The sequence below is a fragment of the Petaurus breviceps genome, unplaced genomic scaffold (genome assembly GCF_028583685.1).
Source record: "Petaurus breviceps papuanus isolate PSGF00001 unplaced genomic scaffold, PetGlider_PUasm1.0 190, whole genome shotgun sequence".
NCBI classification, from domain to species: domain Eukaryota; kingdom Metazoa; phylum Chordata; class Mammalia; order Diprotodontia; family Petauridae; genus Petaurus; species Petaurus breviceps.
The window spans coordinates 5,191,681-5,214,795 of NW_027185810.1; the positions used below are offsets into that span (position 1 = coordinate 5,191,681).

At 40.1% G+C, this 23,115-nt stretch overlaps 1 long non-coding RNA gene across 2 annotated transcripts in view; it reads right to left on the reverse strand.

Moving 5' to 3' along the window:
• The window catches only part of LOC138164524 (uncharacterized), a 131,256-nt gene that overhangs the window by 9,639 nt on the left and 98,502 nt on the right, over nucleotides 1–23,115 (reverse strand). The window contains exons 1-2 of one of the 2 annotated variants that reach the window (XR_011169102.1): nucleotides 2,418–2,494; nucleotides 1,402–1,526 (exon numbers count right to left, since the gene is read on the reverse strand). The exons of the other annotated variant lie outside the window; for it this stretch is intronic. This is a non-coding gene — a long non-coding RNA (uncharacterized lncRNA). Of the gene's footprint in view, nucleotides 1–1,401; nucleotides 1,527–2,417; nucleotides 2,495–23,115 lie in introns of those variants that run through there. 2 annotated transcript variants of the gene reach the window in all.

Sequence of the window (23,115 nt, forward strand, 5' to 3'; positions counted from 1 at the left end):
AAGACACTTCCCATGCCTGCTGATGATGTCATCAGGCTGCTCACTCCTCTACCAGGTCTGTATTTCACTGGAAGTTGCTTTCTACTGCTACCTGACATACACTATGCCTCTATTGCTTCATTTGACCCTCAATTATCCAGCTAACTTCATGGTTACCTAATAATCTCTCTGCCCACCATCCACTAGGGATTCTGTGATTAGTGAAATGCTTTCTTTTCAGAGGAAGATTATAATTCTTTCAGCAATTTCTTTCAACTGTCTCTAATATTCAGTAGGTGGTGTTCATTTGTGTAGGGGATGGCTACAACTCTTCCAGTCACCACTTGTAGTCTACTCTTTTAGCCATTGGGCCTAAACTATAGTCTACAACTATAGTGCATCTTCAGTGCCATCTGCTACTTTTCACTCTATCTCTAAGGACAGGGATGCTATGGTTAGTAAGCCTCTACCTTTCAGGGGAGGGTTACAGTATTTTTCATTAAGCTCTTTCAGCCAAGGGCTATGAAGCTCTTATCAGCCAGGTCTTCCAGCCAATGGCTATGAAGCTCTTGTTTTCATCTAAGCTCCTCTCAGAATGCAGCAGATGCCCAGGCAAGAATCACATATGCTCTTTTAACTTGTCTCCAATTATGCTTTCCTCTCCTATTACTTCTGAATCTTATGAGTTTTATTCATATTTGATTTATTGTCAGAAACCTATCTTCATTCTTTGCCTTTATTATGCCTAATTAAAGTAAATGTCCTCAGAACTCTATTTTGTCAAAGATAAAGAGTTGAGTGAAATTGGTGGGAAATGAGCTTTTTGCCCCCTCCATCATGGTCCTCTGTTCTATATGAATGGCAAGGGTTAGAAAAAGTCAGAAAAGGCTGGTGATCTTGGTCCTATTTACTCCAAGCAATGAATCACAGCCTGGTCTTTTTCTGTATATCTGCACATAAACTTGCCAATCTGGCATTGAGGCCTTCTATTATTCAGCTCCAATTTATCTTTCCAACCTTTTCTGTACTCTGTGTTCTAGCCAAAATGGCTTAGAAGCTGCTGACCAAACTTAACATTCCATCTCTGACCTCTACGAATTCACCCAAACCATTCTCCCATTTCTAGAATCAGAAATGGAATAGTAATTCTGATGTTCAGGGAAAATTAAGTTGAGTGGATTACATAGTTGAGTCTGAGATCTTATGCATGAATGATGACCCCTGGATGCCTTAGAGAAGAGAGAAGTTGGAAAGGGAGGTATTAGCAGAGGAATCCCAAGGTTATGGGAGTGTCCAGGGCTGTTAGGAGTAGCCACAAAGCTGCTAGAGTATGTGTACATAAGTAAAGTATGGGGGCAGTGAGTCATAGGAACCCTGTAGGAAGGAAGAATGGTTCTAAATTTTGGCAACCTTAAGAGGTACCTTGAGCAAAATGTTGAGTCATGCTGGCCTTTTGTAGAATTATCTTCCTCCTTATTTCCACCTCTCAGAATGCTTGTTTTCCTCTGAGGCTCATTCCAGTCCCACTTGTTAAAGCTTAGTTCCTACTAAAATTATATCATAATTACTTATCTATGCACATGTTACATCCCACACTTTGTCTTTTTTATGCCCAGAGTCACATGCCTTGGTCATATTAGGTGAATGAGTTGAGTAACTTCAACATCCAGGTTGATGACACCCTGCTCATCTTATATCTTTATGCTCCAAGTTCTATTGCTCCTAAGAAGAATTACTTCTATGCCATGCATCAGTGGTTCAGCGAGCAAAACTACAGCTGGGAGTTGATATGAGGAGATAAGACTGGAAATGTAGATTGGGGACCTATTACTAAATTAAGACTATATATATAATGCATTTATAAATGCTTACTGTGTGTCATGCACTGTGCATATGAGAGAGAGAGAGAGAGAGAGAGAGAGAGAGAGAGAGAGAGAGAGAGAGAGAGAGAGATTTCCTACTCTCAAGGAACTTATAGCTTACTAGCTTACATTTTAATTGGGGAAAACCACACATTTAAAAAAAAGAGGAGTTAGGGACGGGGGAGGAGGGAAGGGATTCAGGAGCAAAATGGAGAAAGAAGAGTGCATAGATGGCCTGGGTCTTTCTGGAAACTTTGGTCCCAGTCAAGAACTCATTAAAGAGAGGAGGGGGGGTGTATTGCCAATGCAATATTTACAGCACTGACCTATGACTATAAATTGTCCTGTACAGTGCTCCATTGCACAATATAACAGATTCTCCAGGTAGATGATAGAACCAAAGCATTTATTTAGACAATCCCCAAACCATTATTCTGTCATTCAGAAAACCCAATCCCAAAACCAGTAAGCTTATTTCATCATAGTACAAAAGATATTAAGAAGCCATAATAATGCTGAGAGCCACAGTATCCTTTAGCCTTCCCACAAACCAATATTAGATCAATATTTACTCACAAGCCTATCTGACTCCTTGCCTGAACCTCCTCTCTCTTCCACAATCTCTCTGGCTCTGGCTCCCAGCTTCCTGTGGCTCTGCTCTACCCTTCAGCAAACTCTTCCCATCACAGGTTCCATGTGGCTACATTCAGCCTATTAGGGGGCAGGGTTTACTTTCAAAGCAGGGAAGGTCTTCAAACTCCCCCCAGGTCTATTAAGGGGCAGGGAAGCTCCTCAAATTCCCATTCCCATTACAGGGGGTCACCAGGGGAGAGGCATTTCCAGGGCAAAGTGACTGCTATCGTGGCTATGACAAAGTTTGGAGAGTCAGGAGTGGATCCAGGAGAAAAGTAATTGGGAATTTAGCCTGTAATTAATATTTTTAGTAGGGGAGTGATGCAATAAAAAGTAGTATTTTAGAATGATTGACTGATAATGGTATACACTAAAGACACTGGAGGAGGAGAAAACAGATAGGAGGCTACTGGGGGCTTACAAGTACAAGAGGCTAAGAGCCAGTTTGTTAAACAACGTTTTTTGTTGTTTAGTTATTTTTCAGTTGTGTTTGGATCTTGAAGACCCCATTTGGAGTTTTCTTGGCAAAGATACTGGAATGGTTTGCCATTTTCTTCTCCAGATCATTTGATAGATGAGGAAACTGAGGCAAACAAGGTTAAGTGACTTGCCCAGGGACTAATAGCTAGTAAGTGCCTGAGGCCAGATTTGAACTCAAGGATATGAGTCTCTCTAACTCTGAGCCCAGTATGCTATCCACTGTGCCCCCTAACTGCCCCAACAGAGTTAGAAACTTCAATTCAAAAGACCATTTATCCTCAATGCAAGATTCCCACCTTCAGGACTATGGCGCAGATTGTTACTATTCTTGGTAGAGAATACCAAGGAGGACTTTGAAGAAGAAAAGAGGGAGAGTTTTGGATTTTAAGCAGATTATACTCATTTGTGTGTATTTCTCTTCATTTGACAGATATGAGTAATAGACTTCATTTACTAAGAAATCTAAGCACAGCTTAAAAACATGCTACTAATCTAAATGGGAGGGTATTCTTCACTTTTCAGAATAGACTCAGAGCACCATGTGTGAGAGAACACAACAGAATAGAAACTGATTATGTAAAATGTGAGAGAAGATCTGCAGCGTTCTCTGACATGTGGCAGTCCCCATAGGTAAGGGAGAACTGTGTCACTCTGGGTGCTTCTTGACTGAACACGTCCATGCCCAAATGACAGGATAGAGACAAACATATTTATGATATGGCCCGGCATAACACAGTGAGCCTTGCCATGCACAAAAGCTGTAATTATAATAGCCATTCTTGGTATAGTTCTAAGTGTATAAGGTTCTTTATGTCCAGACACTATCTCATTTGATCTTCACAATTGTTTTTGTTATTCAGTTGCTTTTAGTCATATCTGACTCTTTATGACCCCATTTGGGATTTTTCTTGGCAAAGATACTGAAGTGGTTTGTCATGTCCTTCTCCAGCTCATTTTACAGATGAGAAAGCTGAGGCAAACAGGGTTAAGTGACTTGCCCAAGGTCACATGGCTGGTAAGTTTCTGAGGCCAGATTTGAATTCAGGAAGATGAGTCTTCCTGACTCCAGGCTTGGTGTTCTAGCTGCTGCACCACCTAGCGGTAGCTGCCCTTTCTCACAACTGTATGAAGTGCGGGCATTATCCCCATTTTATAGATGAGACAGACTGAGGCTCAGAGAGGTTAAATAAGTTTCCCGTAGTTTCATAGCCAACTCTTTCCTTACTCCAAATCCAGTACTCTTCTCTCTACATACACCATGCTCCCTCCCACGTTACTGTAGGACACAGAGAGTTGGCAGAAAGAATTGATATCTTGCAGCTGCGGTAGTCACAGTTAGGTGGAAAAGAAAATGCCATTTTTCTGTTCTTTGTATATATGTGTTGGAGGGTAGGCATTGTTTAATGAGGAGGGAGACACCCATGTTACCAGCCTACTGTACCCTTGGAGGACAGAAAAACCTCTTTTGACCCCCTCTGGGGGCTCCAGGGACAGGGCCCTCCCCTCCTTAAACTGTAGCATTTTAGAGTTGGAAGGGATCTTCACAGTTGTCTTGTTCTACCCTTTCATTTTAAAAGTGAGGAAATGGAGCCCAAGAAAGGTTGGAAGATACGTGTAAGCTCACACAGCAGTTACAGAATTCTGGTTCCTTAATTCAGCACTCTTTCCTCTAGAGCAGGGGTGAGGAACCCGCAACCTTGAGGCCATACAAGTCCAAGTTTTACAGAACAAGTCCTTTTATTAAGAGGATTTGTTATGTGGAGTTTGGATTCAGTCAAAGGGCCACACTTAAGGACCTACAGGGCCACAGTTTCCCCACCCTGAGCTAGATCATGCTTCTTCCCATTTAGAGAGTAAAGGCCCCCTGGAGGATCATTCCTCTTATCCTGCTGAGACAAACCTAGGATCAATAATGTTGTTGCACAGTAATTTTTTATTCATTTCCAACTCTTCATGTTGGCAAAGATACTAGAGTGGTTTACCATTTCTTTCTCCAGCTCATTTGACAGATGAGGAAACTGAGGCAAACAGGGTTTAAGTGACTTGCCCACGGTCACACAGCTAGTAAGTATCTGAGACTGAATTTAAACTTAGGAAGATGAGTCTTGGTGCTCTATCCACTATGCCACCCAGCTGCCCCCACCCTCCTGCCCCAGATAATAATAATAGCTTGCATTTATTGTAGGACTCTCAGCTTTTCAAAGCACTTTACATCATTATCTCACCAGGGCTTCAGTATCACCTTGGGAAAGAGATGCTGTTATCCATATTTTATGGATGAGGAAATTAAGGCTCAGAGATGTTAAGCAACTTGCCTACGATCACACAGTCTGTAAGTGTCTGGGGTGTGATTTGAAACTGGACCTTTCTGCTTCCAAGTCCAACATCCAACATTCTAGCTATCATACTATACCTCCCCCCCTGCCAGACCCATGAAGTCTATTTGATAGGCAAAGAGTTCCTATCTTTCTAGTCTGCCTATAAATTACTTCACATTATGTTTTCTTTGGGTTACATTGGGTTACCTGGAATGTCTCCCTTCCCACCTTTTCTTTTCTCCCTAAGAAAGTCAGGGGTCATCAGTCATGTGACAGGCTGGAACCTACTCCACTGAATTCACTCTGAACATCAGAATTCCTATTACAACTCTGATTCTATGAAAGGGGGTGGGGGGATAGTTTATGTGAATTCTTGGAGGCCAGAAATGGAAATATTAAATTTGGCAGCAGATCCTAGGCCATTTCTTCTAATATGACACTTTCTAACTAATATATTTAATATTTCCCAATTCTCTGTCTTTGTGATGTGTCCCTCATGCCTAAAATTCACCTGGAATGTACCTCTTAGATCCCCTGATTTACTTTAAAACTCAAGTTCCACCTTCTGTAAGAAGCCTTTCCCAGTCCCCCAAGGTGAGTACTTTCCTTCTGAGTTTCCCTTTTATCTATTCTGTATATATCTTGTATTGCTTAGTTTATTTACATGTCTCTCCTTTAAGAATGTATGCCCCTTGAGGATAGGCACTATTTTTTGCCTTTCTCTGTATCCCTAGTACTTTGCACAGTTCCTAGAACACAGTATGTAAGTCTTTAATAAATGAGTACTGACTAACTGACTAGAGAAAAGGCAGGGTCAATTACATAATCAATGATTCTGAGATAAAAGTCTCATATGTATAATCTTAGCCTTGAAAGGGATTTCTGATTGGTCATCTTTTCTAGTTCACATATTTTGAAACTTGAATCCCATCTCTATCAACCCCCAAACTCCCAACCTGCCCTTGAAGACATTCAGTGATAGATAGGAAACCCATGATCTCTTAATCATGTTAAGATTCACATGCTACATTCTCTATGTTAAGTAGCTCTAACTATTAAGATCTTTCTTATATTAAATCAAATACTATATCCCTGTGATATCCTACTTCTGCCCTCTGGGGTCAAACCAAATAACAGTTTAAAAACAGAAATCATGTTCCTTTTGTCTTACCCCTTTTTGCTTCAGCCAATCTTCAGTTAACAATCTTTTGGAAATCCTCTGATAGACACTTTTCACTCTGGGGCTTGGATTCTGAGGACATTTGTTATTGTTGTTTGTCCCTTGTTCTTAAAGAGGACCATGACTTCAGGAAGATGATGGTATGATTTGCAAATGAATTGTATTTAAGTGAGGGAGAGCTGTGCAAAGCCACCAGCCTCACTTTCTCCTCTGAAGCCATCTGGGTACAATGGCCAGATACAGATCAAGATGACTGGAAGTGGCCCCTGGGGAAACCTGTATTAATAGGGTTATACCTTGGAAACTGTGCCATGATTTTTCAGGCCTATTTCAGAGATGTGGAGATATTCTATACCCTTGACTGGTGTTAAATGTTAAGGGAGAAACTAGCCCTAGGATATGTGGAAGGAGGGTTAGCAGGTAGATTGTTGATGAGAATTAGTGTCGGTATTCAGTCAGTCACAGTGCGTTCAAGAGAAGCAGTGAGGGGGTGTTAGGAGCTCAGAGCTCTGGCAGTTTGAGCAAGAAAGTCTGTGTGTTGAGGCTAGAGTTCACAGTCTGAATGAGTAGGCAGAGATTCTGTGTGAGTGAGAGCAGGTGTGGGAGGAAAGGAGATACTCTGTGTTCTGAATCCTAGTAGCCCCCTCTGAAGTGATACCTATATTGAGGAGCCATGATGAGAAGCCTGTAAGATTCTAGAGTGCACATCTTATCTGAATGGCACATTTCTGAGCTCCCTATGATCTTTAAACAGGAGGGAGGTAGGAGTAGGTTGCGGATGGAGAGACAAGTGATCTAATGGTAACTACTAAGTGGAATTATGCAAGATAGGCTTATAAAAGTATCACCTATAAATCAAATACAATATTCCAGGAGTGATCTGAAGGCACCCCTCTGTGAAGTATGGGGCTCATTACCTTACTACTTTTTCTCGATGCTATGCTTCTATTAATGTAGCCTAATATTGCATTAACTTTTCCCACATCATCCTGCTGATTCAAGTTGATCTGTCATCAACTAGAGGTACTTAGCCTTTTTTCTAGCTATGTCTGCCCAGTTTTGTATTTGTGCAACTGATCTTTTTGACCCAAATTCAGTATTTTACATTTATCCTTAGATTTAGCTCATCAATCAAACTTGTCAAAACTTTTTTGATTCCTGATTCTGTCATTGAATGAATTAATTATACTTTTTAGCTTTAGCTCACCTGAAAATCTGATACACATAGCTTCCAATTTTCAAGCCATTTAGAAACAAATTAACCAAAACAATCTCAGGCACATAGCACTCCATCAGAACCTCCTCCTGCTTGACCAAGAATAAGTGGCTTTGAAATGTCTATGAATATGGAAAAACTGAACATAGGGACCAGATAAAGGACCCGCTTTGAAGAAAAGGAATAGTTAGGTTAAAATTCTGTTTCTGACACAGAAAGCTTTAGGATTGTGGAAAAGTGCCCCAGGCAATCCTCTAAAGCTGTTCCAGATAAGTCGTGATCTACATTCATGGAAGGAGCTTCCCAAGTGGGAGTTTCATTCACTGTTAAAACCGTATGTCCAGAATACACCCACAAAAGGAAAAATAACAGACCCAAAAGCAACCTACTTCCCTTATAAGTATGGAAAAATGGAAACCTAGAAAAACACAAGCTTTGACACTCAAGGGAAGTGCTAACAATACACGTCCAAATACTGAGGAGAGTCCTTAAAAGGTGTTCCTTTACTTTCCTATTTGTTGAGATAAAAATAAAGCCATAATTACAACATAAGGTTAATTTTTTTTTAAAAAAGCTTTATACACTATGATACTCTATCTTTTTGGGGGTGGGAGGGGTCAAGATCTATTATTTCATCAATGTAGGGAAATTCCCTATGTAGAAATTTCCTCCACCTATGCAGATGGGCAACTCATCTGTAATTTACAATCTTAAGAGAGTTTTCTGGGGCATTGAAATGGTTAAGTAACTTGGTGAAGTTTAAATAGCTAGTATGAGTAAGAGACAGAACTTACACTTGAGTTTTCTTTTTTTCTTTTTTTGGGGGGGAAAGGCAGGGCAATTGGGGTTAAATGACTTGCCCAAGGTCACATGGCTAGTAAGTGTTAAGTGTCTGAGGTCATAATTTAACTCAGGTTCTCCTGACTCCCAGGCTGGTGCTCTATTCACTGTGCTACAAGCCGCCCCAAAGGTGATTTTTTTTTTTGAGGGGAAAGGCAAGGCAATTAGAGTTAAGTGACTTGCCCAAGATCACCCAGCTAGTTGTGTCAAGTGTCTGAGGTTAGATTTGAACTCAGGTCCTCTTGACTTCAGAGCTGGTACTCTATTCACTGTGCCACCTAGCTGCCCCACACTTGAGTTTTCTTGACTCAAAAATCAGTCCCTTACCCACTATTCCAAACTGACTTTCTTCTCTATTATATGAATAACATTTTATATCATCATCTCATATTAGAATAAGAACAGTTGGGTGGTACAGTGGATTGAGATTTGGGACTGCAGTTAGGAAATCATGGGTTTAAATTTAGCATCTTACTAGCTGTGTGACTCTGGGCAAGTCACTTAATCCCTCTTTGCCTCAATTTTCTTATCTGTAAAATTTAGGCACTAGCATCCCAGGGTTGTTGAGAAGGTCAAATGAGATGATATCTGTAAAGTGCTTAGTACAGGGCCTGCACATAATGGGTACCAGATAAATGTTAACTATTATTGCACGCAGTGTGTTCTAGGGCCCGTAGACCTGGATCTAGTTAGAACATTTTAAATTGTATGACCTTGGGCTAGCCATTTAATCTCTGAGCTTGAGTTTCTTTATTTGTAAAATGGGAATAGCCATACTATCCAAATCACAAAGTTGAAATGAGAAAAAAACACCTTTAAAACCATAAAGCATGACAATGTGTCATGCTGTCCTGCTTATTTCTTTTCTAAGCAATCCATAAAGTTTTATTGTGCAGACAGTGTACTAGTGTGACATTTAAAGTTAGTTGGATACTTGAGTAAGTATGGCATTTGTGGTTGTTTCTTTAAAAAATAACTTGGGTGGGCATCACCAGGCCCTTGGTCAAGTATGTAACCTCTGATTATAACATTGTTCAAAACAGATTTGATTTCACATCACTTTGACTAACTGCCTTTTCCAGGAATGCAGCCTTCCATGAATTCAAGGACTCCCTGTAATCGTCTTTGGAACAAAACATGTTTGGAATTCTCTTTCGGAATTGCCTTCACAGCCAACTTATACTCCATATGAGACAACCTCATCACTTTATGGTCACCCCTTGTTTTTGTCCTCCAGGCTGACCATCTACCTTAGGCACTAAATTTGTATTTGAGTGATATTTTCTGTTTCCAGAAACCAAATACACCCTCTCAGGATGATTTTACACCACTGAATATGTATTCAAAAGGATGTGCCATGGACTTTGGAGGAAGTTCCAAAGACAGAATTTCATAAAGGTTTTGAATATGGAATTATATGATCATGGCCTTAGAAGCTGGACATGAAAGGTCCTTTAGACCAACACCCTGATTCTACAATGAGGAGGCTGAGGCCCAGAGATATGAAGTGACTGGTCTTATGTCAGATTAGAAGTTAGTGGTAAAGCCAGCATTTGAGCCCAGTCCATTGCTTCCAGATTCAGGACTCTTTCCATGGCGTGAAAACTGACTTCTGTCGTATCCCAGAGGATTGTGCCAAGGACCAAATAAGATAAAATATGTAAAGCATTTTACAAACCTTAAAGACTATATAAATATTAACTATTATTATTGTTTTGGTTGTAGCATCTGTATAGAGCCCTGAGTGATATAAAATTTCTCAAATGTTTGTTAAGGGAAATCAGTTTTCCAAAGAATTGTAAGTGATAAACGACCATGTGAAAATACACTATGAATCGTCAATGATAAGAAAAATGCAAATGAAACAATGCTGAAGTTTCACCTTACATCTCCCTCCTAAGTATATATCCCAAGATAGAAACAAAGTTCCATATGTGACTGAAACATCCATAGCAACACTGTTTTTTGGTAGCAAAGACCTGGAAAAAAAGCAGGTACCCGCCCATTCATTGGGGAACAGCTAGAGAAACTCCTCTCCTCACTTCCCTTTGCCTTGACTTTCTTCTTCTCCTCTCCCCTCTTCTCACTTCTCCTCTCCTTTCAGAAGAGGTATAAGTATAGACCCTTTTAATAAAATTATTGTTCTATAATAGTTTATATAAAAGTTTAATAAAATTATATGTTCTATAGAATTTGGATTCAGTCAAAAAGCTGCACTTCAGGATCTAGAAGGCCACATGTGACCTCAAGGCCACTGGTTTAGGGTATATCTGGAAATGACCAATGGAAAAACAAAAGGCATCAGTGACTCTTTTATCAAATCAATTACATTTTACATTTCTTCATAGTCACACTTCATGTTTTCAGAGCTAGAACATTAGCTAAGATTGCCCTCATTCCTAACTCATAGAATGAAGTGAGAAGAGCATTGCCCATGGAATGGCAGTGTTAGATGTCTTCATTGAATGAAATGATTGGTATTTGTTTTATGTCACCCCTCTTGTACAGTAACACTGCCCCCTACCTTAGTATGCCACTGCCCTATTTGAAGTCTCTTGAACAAGACACTCCATCCCCTATTTATATGCCTTCGTACTAGCTGTTCCTTGTATCTGAAATGCTCACCCCGTCACATGCTCCCCAGTTTGCTGGTTTCTTTGAAGGCTCACCTCAAATACCACTTATTACAGAAGGACTTTTCTGGTCCTATTCCCCTAACCTTCTAAGGGTCTTCCCAGTTCTTGATCTAGGGTTCATGAACTTGTTTTCTAGGAAATATTTTGATAACTGTATTTTAATATACTGCTATCCCTTCTACATTGCAACTTTCCTCATAGCAGGTCAGCATAAGAAACTAAACGGGAATTTGGGGGGAGTTTTGTGGAAGCCGCAGACAGCACAGGGCCTATGACCAAATACTTAACCCAAATTTTATAATAAGGTACTATAAACAGCCCATAAAAGAAAAAGGAAAGATTCAGACTTCTTCTCTGGTATAAAGGGAGGGCCAAAAAATTTTATGTGGATTTTCTAGATCTTAGGAGCACTATGCCCCTAACCCCCACAGTGTGAAAGAGCTAACTGTAACTGGTTTCATTTGTAATCCTATGTGGTTTATTTTATGGATTTTTTTTTTTTGCCTTTTGGAGGGCAATTGGGGTTAAGTAACTTGCCCAAGGTTACACGGCTAGTTGTGTGTGTGTGTGTGTGTGTGTGTGTGTGTGTGTGTGTGTGTGTGTGTTAAGTGTCTGAGGTTGGAACCAAACTCGGGTCCTTCTGACTCCGGGGCTGGTGCTTTTATTCACTATGCCATCTAGCCACCCCTATTTTATGGATTTTAAAAGGAGTCTCTTTGACCCGCTGCAAGGGTATGTTTTTCTCTCCAACCTCACTTCTTAATTTTCTTTTATGTATTGTCTTTTCCATTAAAAAGTAAACCCCTTGAGAGTAGGGACTATCTCTTTATGCTTGTTTTTTGTATTCCCAGTATTTAGCATAGTGCCTGGCACAAAGTAAGTGGTTATTATCCCTTTGACTTCAGCCTTTCTACCTCCTGCTGCACCTGTCCTTTGAAGGTAGAAAAGTGGCTCCCTCTAATCAATGATGAACAGTTTCATACCTGGTCATACACTTCATATCTCAGTGACTGAACTGCTGTGGATCATTATCCAAACCAAGTTCCACATCCCTTACCACCTGATTCCTCATTCTTATTCTTTTCAAGCTTCCCACGCCAAAGTTCTAAACTAATTCCACATGGCTCTTCATTGTGCCCTCTGGAATGCTTGTTCCATAGGCAACAAACTTCCCTTCATCTTAAATCTTTTCCTCTCCTACTCCTTCCATCTACTAACACTTACTGAAATCCATTTTCTCCCAATGACACGGCCTCCCTGGCCATCTTTTCCAGTACTGGCTGTACCTTCACTTACTTTCCTTGGCTCAATCCTTGTTTTCCATTGCTACTTTTAGGTTCTCCCCCTTCCTTCTTCACTTAGCAACCTCTCTTCCTTTGAGGTTCAGACTATTTAAATTTACCATCTAATCAAAATCCCAGTGCCTGTTATCTACAGAACCCCAGAGCTCCCCTTCCTTCCTCAACCAGTTCAGTATCTGGCTCACAATTTTTCACTCTTCCCCAACTCCTGCCCTTGTTTTAGGGGATTTCAATATACATATTGATTTTACCTCAAGTACCTTAACCACTCAGTTTCTCAACCTACTTATCTCCCATGAGCTATTCCTCCAGCTGAGCTCAGCCATACACAAAGCTAGTCATATCCTTGATCTCACCATCATCCACAAATATACTACCTCTATATCAAGAATTATTAACCCCCCCCTTATCTGACTATAATCTATTGACTTTTCACCTCTTCTCTCTGCCTTCCCTTATAAATTTATTCTATACTTTAATATTTATTGTGACCTCTAATCCCTTGAATCCTCAATTTTCTCTCAGGCCATCTCCCCTGTACTACGTACTCTCTCCTCCCCATATTTCCCCCTTGGCAAACCAACTCTGCTCTACACTGTCCTCCTTTCTCTAATCCCCAGACCCCTTACCATATCACACATGATCACACCATGCCAAGGCTCAACCTTAGATCCATTCCACCATTTACTACCTTTACTCCTATATATATGCTGTTGAATGAAGATGGAGAAAATCACACAACTATTCTGACTGGATCCACTACAAATTTATGTTACATAACGTCAATTGGATTTTCACTGCTACTAGACAATCCTGCTATACCTTCATTATCAACTCACTATCCAGTTCTCTACAATGGCTCTTCTAAATCTTTTCATCCCACCTTAAACCTCCCATGGCTTCCTCTCCCTTCACTCTCTCAGCTGCGAACCTTGTATCATATTTTACAGAAAAAAATTTGAGGATATTGGCCATGAACTCTCTCTTTTCCTCTCTTCCTCGTCTCCTGTCATTAAGGTGCTTTCTGCCACTATGTCCTCCTTCATACGTCTCCTTCTGTCTCACATGATGAAATACTCTTGCTTCTTACCAAGGCTAACCCCTCTACTTGCTCAAGTGACCTCATTCCATCCCATCTCCTCTAACAGATGCCTCCCTCTGCCATCCTCACTCTTTCACTTATATACAGCCTCTGTCTACTGCCTCATTTTCTACTGCCTACAAACATGCCCATCTCCCCAATTCTGAAAAAAAAAATTCCTCACTTGATCCTTCCATCTCTGCTAGCTATCATCCTATTTCTTTTCTGCCCTTTGTAGCTAAACCCTTCAAAAAGGCCATCCACAATAGGTGCCTCTATTTTGTGTCTCCTCATTCTCTTCTTAATGCCTTATAATCTGTCTTCCAACTTTATCCTTCTGCTGAAATTACTCTCTCCAAGGTTACTGATGATCTCTTAGTTCCCAAATCCACTGGCTTTTTCTCAGCCTTCATTCTGCTTGACCTCTCTGCAGCCTTTGATTCTCTCAATCTCTCTTCATTGATATCCTCTCCTTTCTAGGTTTTTGGGATTCCACTCTTTCCTGGTTCTCATCTTACCTCTCTGACCTCTCCTTCTCTGCCTCCTTTGCTGGATTCTGCTCTTAATCATACTCTATAACCTTAGGTGACCCTCAGAGTTCTGTGCTGGGCCTTCTTACTTTCTCCCTCTGTATTGCTTCACTTGGTGATCTCATGATCTCCCATGAATTTAATTATCATTTCTATTCTGATGATTTTCAAATCTACCTGTTCTGTATCAGTCTCACAGCTCACCTCTAATCTCATGTCTCCAAACGCCTTTCAAGTGTCTTGTACTGAATGTCCAGTCTTAAACTCAATGTGTCCAAAATGGAACTCATTATCTTTCCCTTGAAACCCTCCCCACTTCTTATCTTCTTTGTTACTGTAGAGGGCAACACCATCTTCCCCATCACTTGGACTCTTAACCCTCCGATCTCACATTCCCCACATGTAATTTGTTGGCCAAGGCCTGCTGATTTCATCTTTGCAACATTTCTTAAATATGCCCTTTTCTTTCTTCTGACATTATCAGCACTCAAATCCAGACTCTCATCACTTCATACCTAGATGATCGCACTAGTCTGCTTGCTGGTGGGTCTGTGTCTTCCCACTCCAATCCATCTTCCTTTCAGCTACTAAAGTGATTTTCCTAAAGTGCAGATCTGATCATTTCACCTCCTTACTCATTTGTTAATTTAAAGAATACCTTATGCCTTTATTACAAGTGTTACTATGAAATAGTTTTGCTGAGCCTGAGTCCCTATTATAAAATGTATGCATTTTGTAAAAACCTGTGATTTTATCAGTATAACAAGCTTTCAGTGAGAGAGGAGGAACTCTGTTTACCAATGCAGGTTGGTACCTTTGTCATGATTTCTAGTCTTAGAGGGTTGCCCTGGACACTGAGAGGTAAAGTGAGTAGGCCACCCAACCAATATATAGCAGAGATAAGACTTGAACCTGGATCTTCCTTGTTCTGAAGCCAAATTTCTAGCAACTACTCCATGCTACAGCTCTTTGTCAAATATAAGAAATAAGCCAGCAAGAAGTAATTAAGGTACAAATTATCATATTAATAGTTAAAAATAAAAATAAAGCTCAAATAAAATATTAAATTATTAGCCTTGACAACTGAAGTAATCAGTAAAGACTTGACTTGTGAATTTGATAATTATTCTTCTTTTCTTTGGACATTGTCATGACCATTCTACATCAAGCATACTCAATATTTAGATCTATTTATGCTATCAGAGGGCAGTTAGGTGATGCAGTGGATAGAGTGCCAGGCCTGAAGTCAGGAAGATTAGCCTTCCTGAGTTCAAATCTGGCCTAAGACACTAGCTGTGTGACCCTGGGGAAGTCACTTACCCCTATTTGCCTCAGTTTCCTCATCTGTAAAAAAGAACTGGAGAAAGAAATGGCAAACCATTCCAGTACCTTTGCCAAGAAAACCCCAAATGGAGTCACAAAGAGTTGATTGTGACTGAAATGATGAACAACAGCAACAACTAATTCCATCAGAGCTATACTTGAAATTCCGCTGTGGAAGATGTGTATGAAGGAGACTTCAGGAACTACTTGAACAACAGATGAGCAAAAGAAATATTGCAAGCATATAGAGAATAATATGTATGTTAACTAATGTGAAGCATGGAGACAGATTCTGACACTGATCCCGGACTAACAAATCTCTGACAAATGACTGAAGATGATATGGTGCTGCTTTCACTTAAGAGATGGAGTCACAAATAATGCCAGATTATAACAAAGAAAGACTAATGTCTTCAAAGAGGGCATATGTAGCTCCATAGCAAGGATATTCCTAAATTACACAGAGATCAAATTCAACCTCTCCAACCCTTATTTCCTACTACTCCTTTACATGAACCCTTTGCTTTAGATAAATTGTTCTGTTCACTAATCTCTTATTTCCAACCTTCCTGCCTTTACTTGTTCCATAACCTTTATCTCTCTGTAAGTCCTTATTTATTTAGTAAAACTCACAAGAGGATCATTCTTTGTGAACTCCTCTAGCAGAGATCATTTCACAATTCTAAAGCCCTTTAAATTACCTTTATAATTTCTCCTTCTTAGCTCAAATATTCCTCCTCCAGGCCCTTCTGACACATACTTTATTTTTCAAAAAATTTGTATTTAATTTCAACTTTTTTGTTTTGGTTTGTTTTAAAATTTTATCTTATTTTTAATGTATGGAATAAAACAAAAATGATTGCATATAAAATTACAAAACTACTATATATAACTTGCTATTCCTTTTAAATATACAACAAAATTATCATATACATGCCTTTTTTAAAGCAATTGGGGTTAAGTAACTTGCTCAAGGTTACATGGCCAGTTATTTCTGGGTGTGGTGCTAAGTATCTGAGCCCAGATTTGATCCCAGGTCTCCCGACTCTGGGGCCGGTGCTCTTACTCACTGTGCCACCTGGCCACCCCTAAGCAATTGGGGTTAAGTAACTTGCTCAAGGTTACATGGCCAGGTGTTTCTGGGTGGGTGCTAAGTATCTGAGTCTGGATTCGATCTCAGGTCTCCCAACCCTGGGGCCAGCACTCTTACTCACTGCACCACCTGGCCGCCCCATACATTTCTTTAATTAACTCTTTTTTTCTTCCCCCCACCACCCTAGATATGGCTACCATTAGACATAAATAGGCATATATATGTATATATATATATATAGAGAGAGAATGTATATACATGTATATGTATGTGTTTACATATATGTGCGTGTACACATGTAAAATTATTCTATAAGTACTTCTATTTATCAGTTCTTTTGATGCAGACAGCATCTTTCTTCACATGTCTTATAGTTAATTCATATATTTATAATAGACAAAATAACTCACTCAACATAGTTCTTAAAACAATATTGCTGTTACTGTACACAACATTCTCTTGGTTCTGCTCATTTCATTCTTCATTATTTTGTGCAAGCCTTTACATGTTTTTCTAAGGTCAATGAGCTCATTATTTCTTATAGCACAGTAGTATTCCATCACAATCATATACTACAACTTGTTCAACCATTCCCCAATTGATGGATATCCCTGCAATTTCCATTTCTTTGCCACCAAAAAGAAAGCTGCTATAAACATTTTAGAACATATAGGTTCTTTTCCTTTCTCCCTAACCATCTTTGGAAACAGATCAAGTAATGGTATTGCTAGGTCAAGGGGTATAGGTATTTTAATGACTCTTTGGGCATAATTCCAGATTGCTCTCCAAAATGATCAGATAAGTTCACAATTCCATTAACAATCAGTGTCCCAATTTTTCCACATACTCTTCAACATTTGTCACTTCCCCCTTCTATTATTTTAGCCAGTCTGGTAAGTGTAAAATGATATCTCAAGTTTATTTTAATTTACATTTCTTTAACCAATAATGATTTGAAGCATTTTTTCATATGACTATAAATTGTTTTGATTTCTTCATTGAAAAACTGCAAGTTCATATCCTTTGACAATTTATCAATTGGGGAATGACTTGCATTCTTATAGACTTGACAAAGTCCTTTATATATTTTAGATAGGAGACTTTTATCTGATAAACTGTCTATAAATCTCCCCCTCCCCCAATTTTCTGTATACATTTTGATTTTGGCTTCATTGGTTTTGTTTGTATTAACCTTTGTTAATTTAATGTAATTAAAATGATCTGTTTTACAACTAAAAACAAAATTAAGTACAAATGGACCAATATCTCAAACAATTTAGGAAGATAAGGTCAAAGTGGTTACATGATCTAGATATAAAGAGAGATTTTACAAGAAAATTCGAACATAAATCAGACTTATTAATGGTTGAAGCATGCTAATGGAAGCTAGAATTGTCATAATAAGGAAGACACACAAGTTTAAGAGTTACTGAACATGGGGAATTTATAAGATCGATAACTAGAAAGGAACTCTAGGATTGTCTGATCCAACCTTCCCACCTGGCCCAAGCCTCCTTTGGTCATTGTTTGGGTGTTGATGGCTCAGACTGAGTGTAAATAGCAATTGTTTCTCTTCTGGCCAGAAACCTTAATGGTCTTTCCCTTCCAGACTGATTTTTTTTTTGAGTAGTCAAACTAGGTCATCTTTCACCTCATTTCTTACTTATCCTTAAATCACTGAATGGGTATTGCCTCAGACAAACTGAGACCTGAGAAAGACTTTAGCTTAAAAAGGCCAAGATCTCCCACTGCATCTGGGGCCATCTCCAGTAGTCTTGCCCTGTGTCTTACCACTGGACTCATATGACTCTGGAGGAAAGAGTAAAGTTGTTGACTTTGCACAGCCCTGCCTATCTTAAATCCAGTTCATTTGCAAGTCAAGACATAACCCTGCTGATGTCATTGGTCCTCTTTGAGAACTAAGGATTAACAATAATAACAACAGTTAACAGATGAGGAAACTGATGCCTAGTAAAAGTGAAAAGAATTTCCAAAGGTTAAGCAGCTAATGACTAGTAGAGTCATATTGTGAGGCCAGGGTCCTCTGACTCTAAACCCTCTACTTTTCTGAACATCCACAGACTCATAGATGAAGATATTAAAACTTCTGACCTTGACTTCTCCTTGTAAAAAACAATATGGCATACAATCTGATCAACTTTTAGAAGCTAAAAGAGCTAAAAATAAAAAGACCCCCCCCAAAAACATTGTTTAGTTATTTGTCAGCTGAATAAAAATTTCAGACCACCAGATAAGGCAATTTCATATTCAGCTAAGCATTTCCAAAGTTGACAGAAAGATAATAGGATAGAAATTAGACTAGTAAGAGGTAAAAGGCACGAGCAGATGTGTGAACTCTGGGGTGGAACCAAGATGGCAGAGTAAAAGCAGGAACTAATATGAGCTCATGACACAACCACCTCCAATACCTGTAAAATATAACTCTAAACAAATTTCAGAGCCACAGAGTCACCCACAAAGTGACAGAGAAAAACAAATCTACCACTGAAGGCAGCTTGGCAGGCCGACAGGAAAGGTTTATCACACAGGGGTGGGAGCCGAGTGCATTCCCAAGCTGTGCCATCCCAGACTTGCAGCCCAGACTGGCTGGAGCAGACTTCATGAGAATGAATCACTGGCAGCTGTGGTGGTTTCCATACTTCTCAACCCATACATGCCAAAGAGAAAGTAAAAGGTCAGTAGGGAACTCTGTTGGAACTGGGTAAGAGAAGAGCATGGTTTGGCCCCTGCACACAGGGTGGCAGAGGTGGCAGCTGCGTGGTGACTGCAGCAGCTGCTGTGTGGCTGTCTCCAGAGCTCCTGACCTACAGATCAAAGGGGGACCAAGTGACCATTAAGAGGGTAATCTCTCTTGCTTTGACCTGCTTGGATCTGGGTTGCATTCTTGGGCAGTGGTCCTGGGGTGAGGAACACCAGTGTGCCAGAGCTTGTTGTAGTTGTATAGAGGGCGCCCTCCTCAAAGTTTTGACAACAGCTCTGAAAACACAGCTGTGAAAACCCCAGTAATTTGGGACACAGCTCTCTTGACTCCGGAAGCAGAGTTCTACCATGGAAAAGAGCTCAAAAGTCAAGTAATTGGCTGGCAAGATGAACAAACAGAAGAAAGTGCAATCAAGCAATAGAATATTTTTGGGGGGAACAAAAAGGATCAAAACATGGAACCAGAAGAAGACAACAAAGTCAAAACTCCTGCATCAAAAGCTTCCAAGAAAAATATTAACTGGTCATGGGCCATGGAGGAGCTCAAGAAGGATTTTGAAAATCAAGTAAAAGAAAGGGAGGAAAAATTGGGAAGAGAAATGAGAATGATGCAAGAAAATCATGAAAAGTGAGTCAACAGCCTGCTAAGAGAGACCCAAAAATACACTGAAGAAAATAACACCTTAAAAAAAGAGACTAACTCAAAAGGCAAAAGAGGCTCAAAAAGCCAATGAAGAGAAGAATGCCTTAAAAAACTGAATTGGCCAGATGGTAAAGGAATTTTAAAAACTCACTGAAAAGAATAATTTCTTCAAAATTAGATTGGAGCAAATGGAAGCTAATGTTTTTATGAGAAATCAAGATACTAATAAAACAGATACAAACAAATGAAAAAAATTGAAGGCAATGTGAAATATCCCATTGGAAAAACCACTGACCATGAAAGATAATTTAAAAATTGTTGGACTACCTGAAAGACATGATCAAAAAAAGAGGCTAGAAATCATCCTTTAAGAAATTCTCTAATCTCTACTTTGATCCTGTCCCTTTTCAAAAGTGGGTGCTTCCAACTTCCCTCCCCCCCAGCCTGCCCTCCCTTCCATCATCCCCCCTCTCATCCCCTTCCCTCCCTACTCTCCTGGAGGGTGAGATACCCTATTTAGTGTGTATTTCATTCCCTCCTCAAGCTAAATTCAATGGGAGTAAGGTTGACCCATTCCCTTTTGCCTTCCTATTCTTGCCCTCCATTATAACCATTTTCCCTTGCCTCTGCTCTATGAGATAGTTTACCCCATTCTGTCTCTCCCCATATCCTCTTATTATATTCCTCTCTCACCTCTTAATTTCACCTTTTAAGTATCATCCCTTCCTGTTAAATTGGTCCTGTGCCCTCTATCTATGTATACCTGTAAACATATATACACACATTCACATATGTATTCATATGCCCATATACCCTCATATATAATTTCTATTCTCTTCAACGACTGAGAAAAGTTTCATAAGTTAAAATTATTGTTTTTCCATGTAGGAATTTTGATAGTTAAATTTTGATAATTTCCTTATGATTTCTTTTCCCTATTTATCTTCTCATGCTTCTCTTGCTTCTTGTATCTGAATGTCAAAGTTTCTATTCAACTCTGGCTTTTTCAGCAAGAATGCTTGAAAGTCCTCTACTCCACTGAATGACCATATTTTCCCTTGAAACATGATATTCAGTTTTTCTGGGTAGGTGACTCTTGGTTTTAATCCCAGCTCCTTTGACCTCTGGAATATCATATTCCAAGCCCTTCGATCCCTCAGTGTAGAAGCTGCCAGATCCTGGGTTATCCTGATTGTATTTCCACAATATTCAAATTGTTTCTTCCTGGCTGCTTGTAATATTCTCTCCTTAATCTGGGAATTCTGGAACCTGGCTATAATATTCCTAAGAGTTTTCTTTTTGGGATCTTTTTCAGGAGGTGATCGGTGGATTCTTCAACCTCTATTTTGCCCTCTGGTTCTAAAACATATGGGCAGTTTTCTTTGAGAACTTCCTGGAGGATGATTTCTAGGTTCTTACTTTGATCATGGCTTTCAGGTAGTCCAATAATTTTTAAATTATCTCTCCTGGATCTATTTTCCAGATCAGTGGTTTTTCCCATGAGATATTTCACATTGCCTTCTATTCTTTCATTTGTTTGGATCTGTTTAACAGCATCTTGATTTCTCATAAAATCATTAGCTTCCATTAGCTCCAATCTAATTCTGAAGCAATGGTTCTCCTCAGTGAGCTTTTGAGATTCTTTTTCCATCTGGCAAATTCAGCTTTTTAAGGCATTCTTCTCCTCATTGCCTTTTTGAGTCTCTTTTGCATTTGAGTCAGTCTGGTTTTTTTAGGTATTATTTTCCTCAGTCAGGCTGTTGACTCTCATTTCATAATTTTCTTGCATTGTTCTCATTTCTCTTCCCAATTTTTCCTCCACTTCTCTTATCTGCTTCTTAAGGCCCTCTATGGCCTGTAACCAGCTTGTATTTTCCTTTGAAGCTTTTGGTACAGGAGTTCTGACTTCACTGTTTTCCTCCTGTTCCATGCTTTGCTCCTTTTTGTACCCAAAATAGGAGTCTAATGTTGGAACCTTCTGTCTGCTTTGTTTCCTTTTCCTGGTCATGTCGCCCCTCAGTCACTTGACCCCTGGACTTTTTGCCACAGTAGGACTCTGACACCAGACAGGGGAGCTTTCATCCCAAACACTGGGGTTTTCTCAGCTGCTGGAGATATTAGATGGGTGCCCTCTCTGAGGTGTCCATACGCTCTGGCAACCTGGACACACACCCCAGGACCTTCCTCCTAGACTGCAATCCAGATCCAAGCAGGTTAAAGCAAGAGTGATTACCCTTCAGACTGGTGCTTGGTCCCCCTACACTCTGCAAGCCAGGAGCTGAAGCTGCCATGTGGCTCTGGCTGGCTGTGCTGATGTCTCAGCAGCTTCTCACCCTGGGTGGCAAAAGCCATGCACTCCCACTTACTAGGTCCCAAAGTCCAGACTGCACTGACCTCTCACTTTGTCCTTTGCATCTATGTGTTGATAAATCTGGAAATGGCCACCACTGCTGCTGATCTGGAGTCCCTCTGGCCAGCAGCTGGTCAGGCCCGCCGTGGGGCTAAAGCCTCAAGTGGCGCTGGGCTCAGCTCCCAGAGCACTATGCTGGATTCCTTCCCGCCTGCTGGGCTGTCCTCAGTGGGATGTTAGCTTCTCTGTGTCATTTTGTGGGTTCTGCAGCACCAAAGTTTGTTTAGAGTCCCCTTTTTACATGGATTGGGGAAGGTGGAAGCAGGAGCTGTGGGGAGGTCATGCTTCTACTCTGCCGTCTTGGCTCAGCCCCCCCCCCCCCCTCAAGAAATTCTCAAGGAAAATTGCCCTGATATTCTAGAACCAGGGGGCAAAATAGAAATGGAAAGAATTTACCAATTACCTCTTGAAAAAGATCCCAAAAAGAAAACTCCTAGGAATATTATAGCCAAATTCCCGAGTTCCCAGATCAAGGAGAAAATATTACAGTCAGGAGGAAACAATTTGAGTATTGTGGAAACACAATCAAGATAACACAAGATCTATCAGCTTCTACATTAAGGGATTGAAGGGCATGAAATATGATATTCTGGTGGTCAAAGGAGCTAGGTTTAAAACCAAGAATCACCTACCCAACAAAATTGTATATAATGCTTCATGGTCATTCAATGAAATAGAGGACTTTCAAGCATTCTTTTCTTTTTTTCTTTTTTTTTTTCTTTTTGGAGGGGGGAAGGTAGGGCAATTGGGGTTAAATGACTTGTCCAAGGTCACACGGCTAGTTTTCGTATTAAGTGTCTGAGGCCGAATTTGAACTCAAGTCCTCCTGACTCCAGGGCCAGTGCTCTATTTACTGTACCACCTAGCTG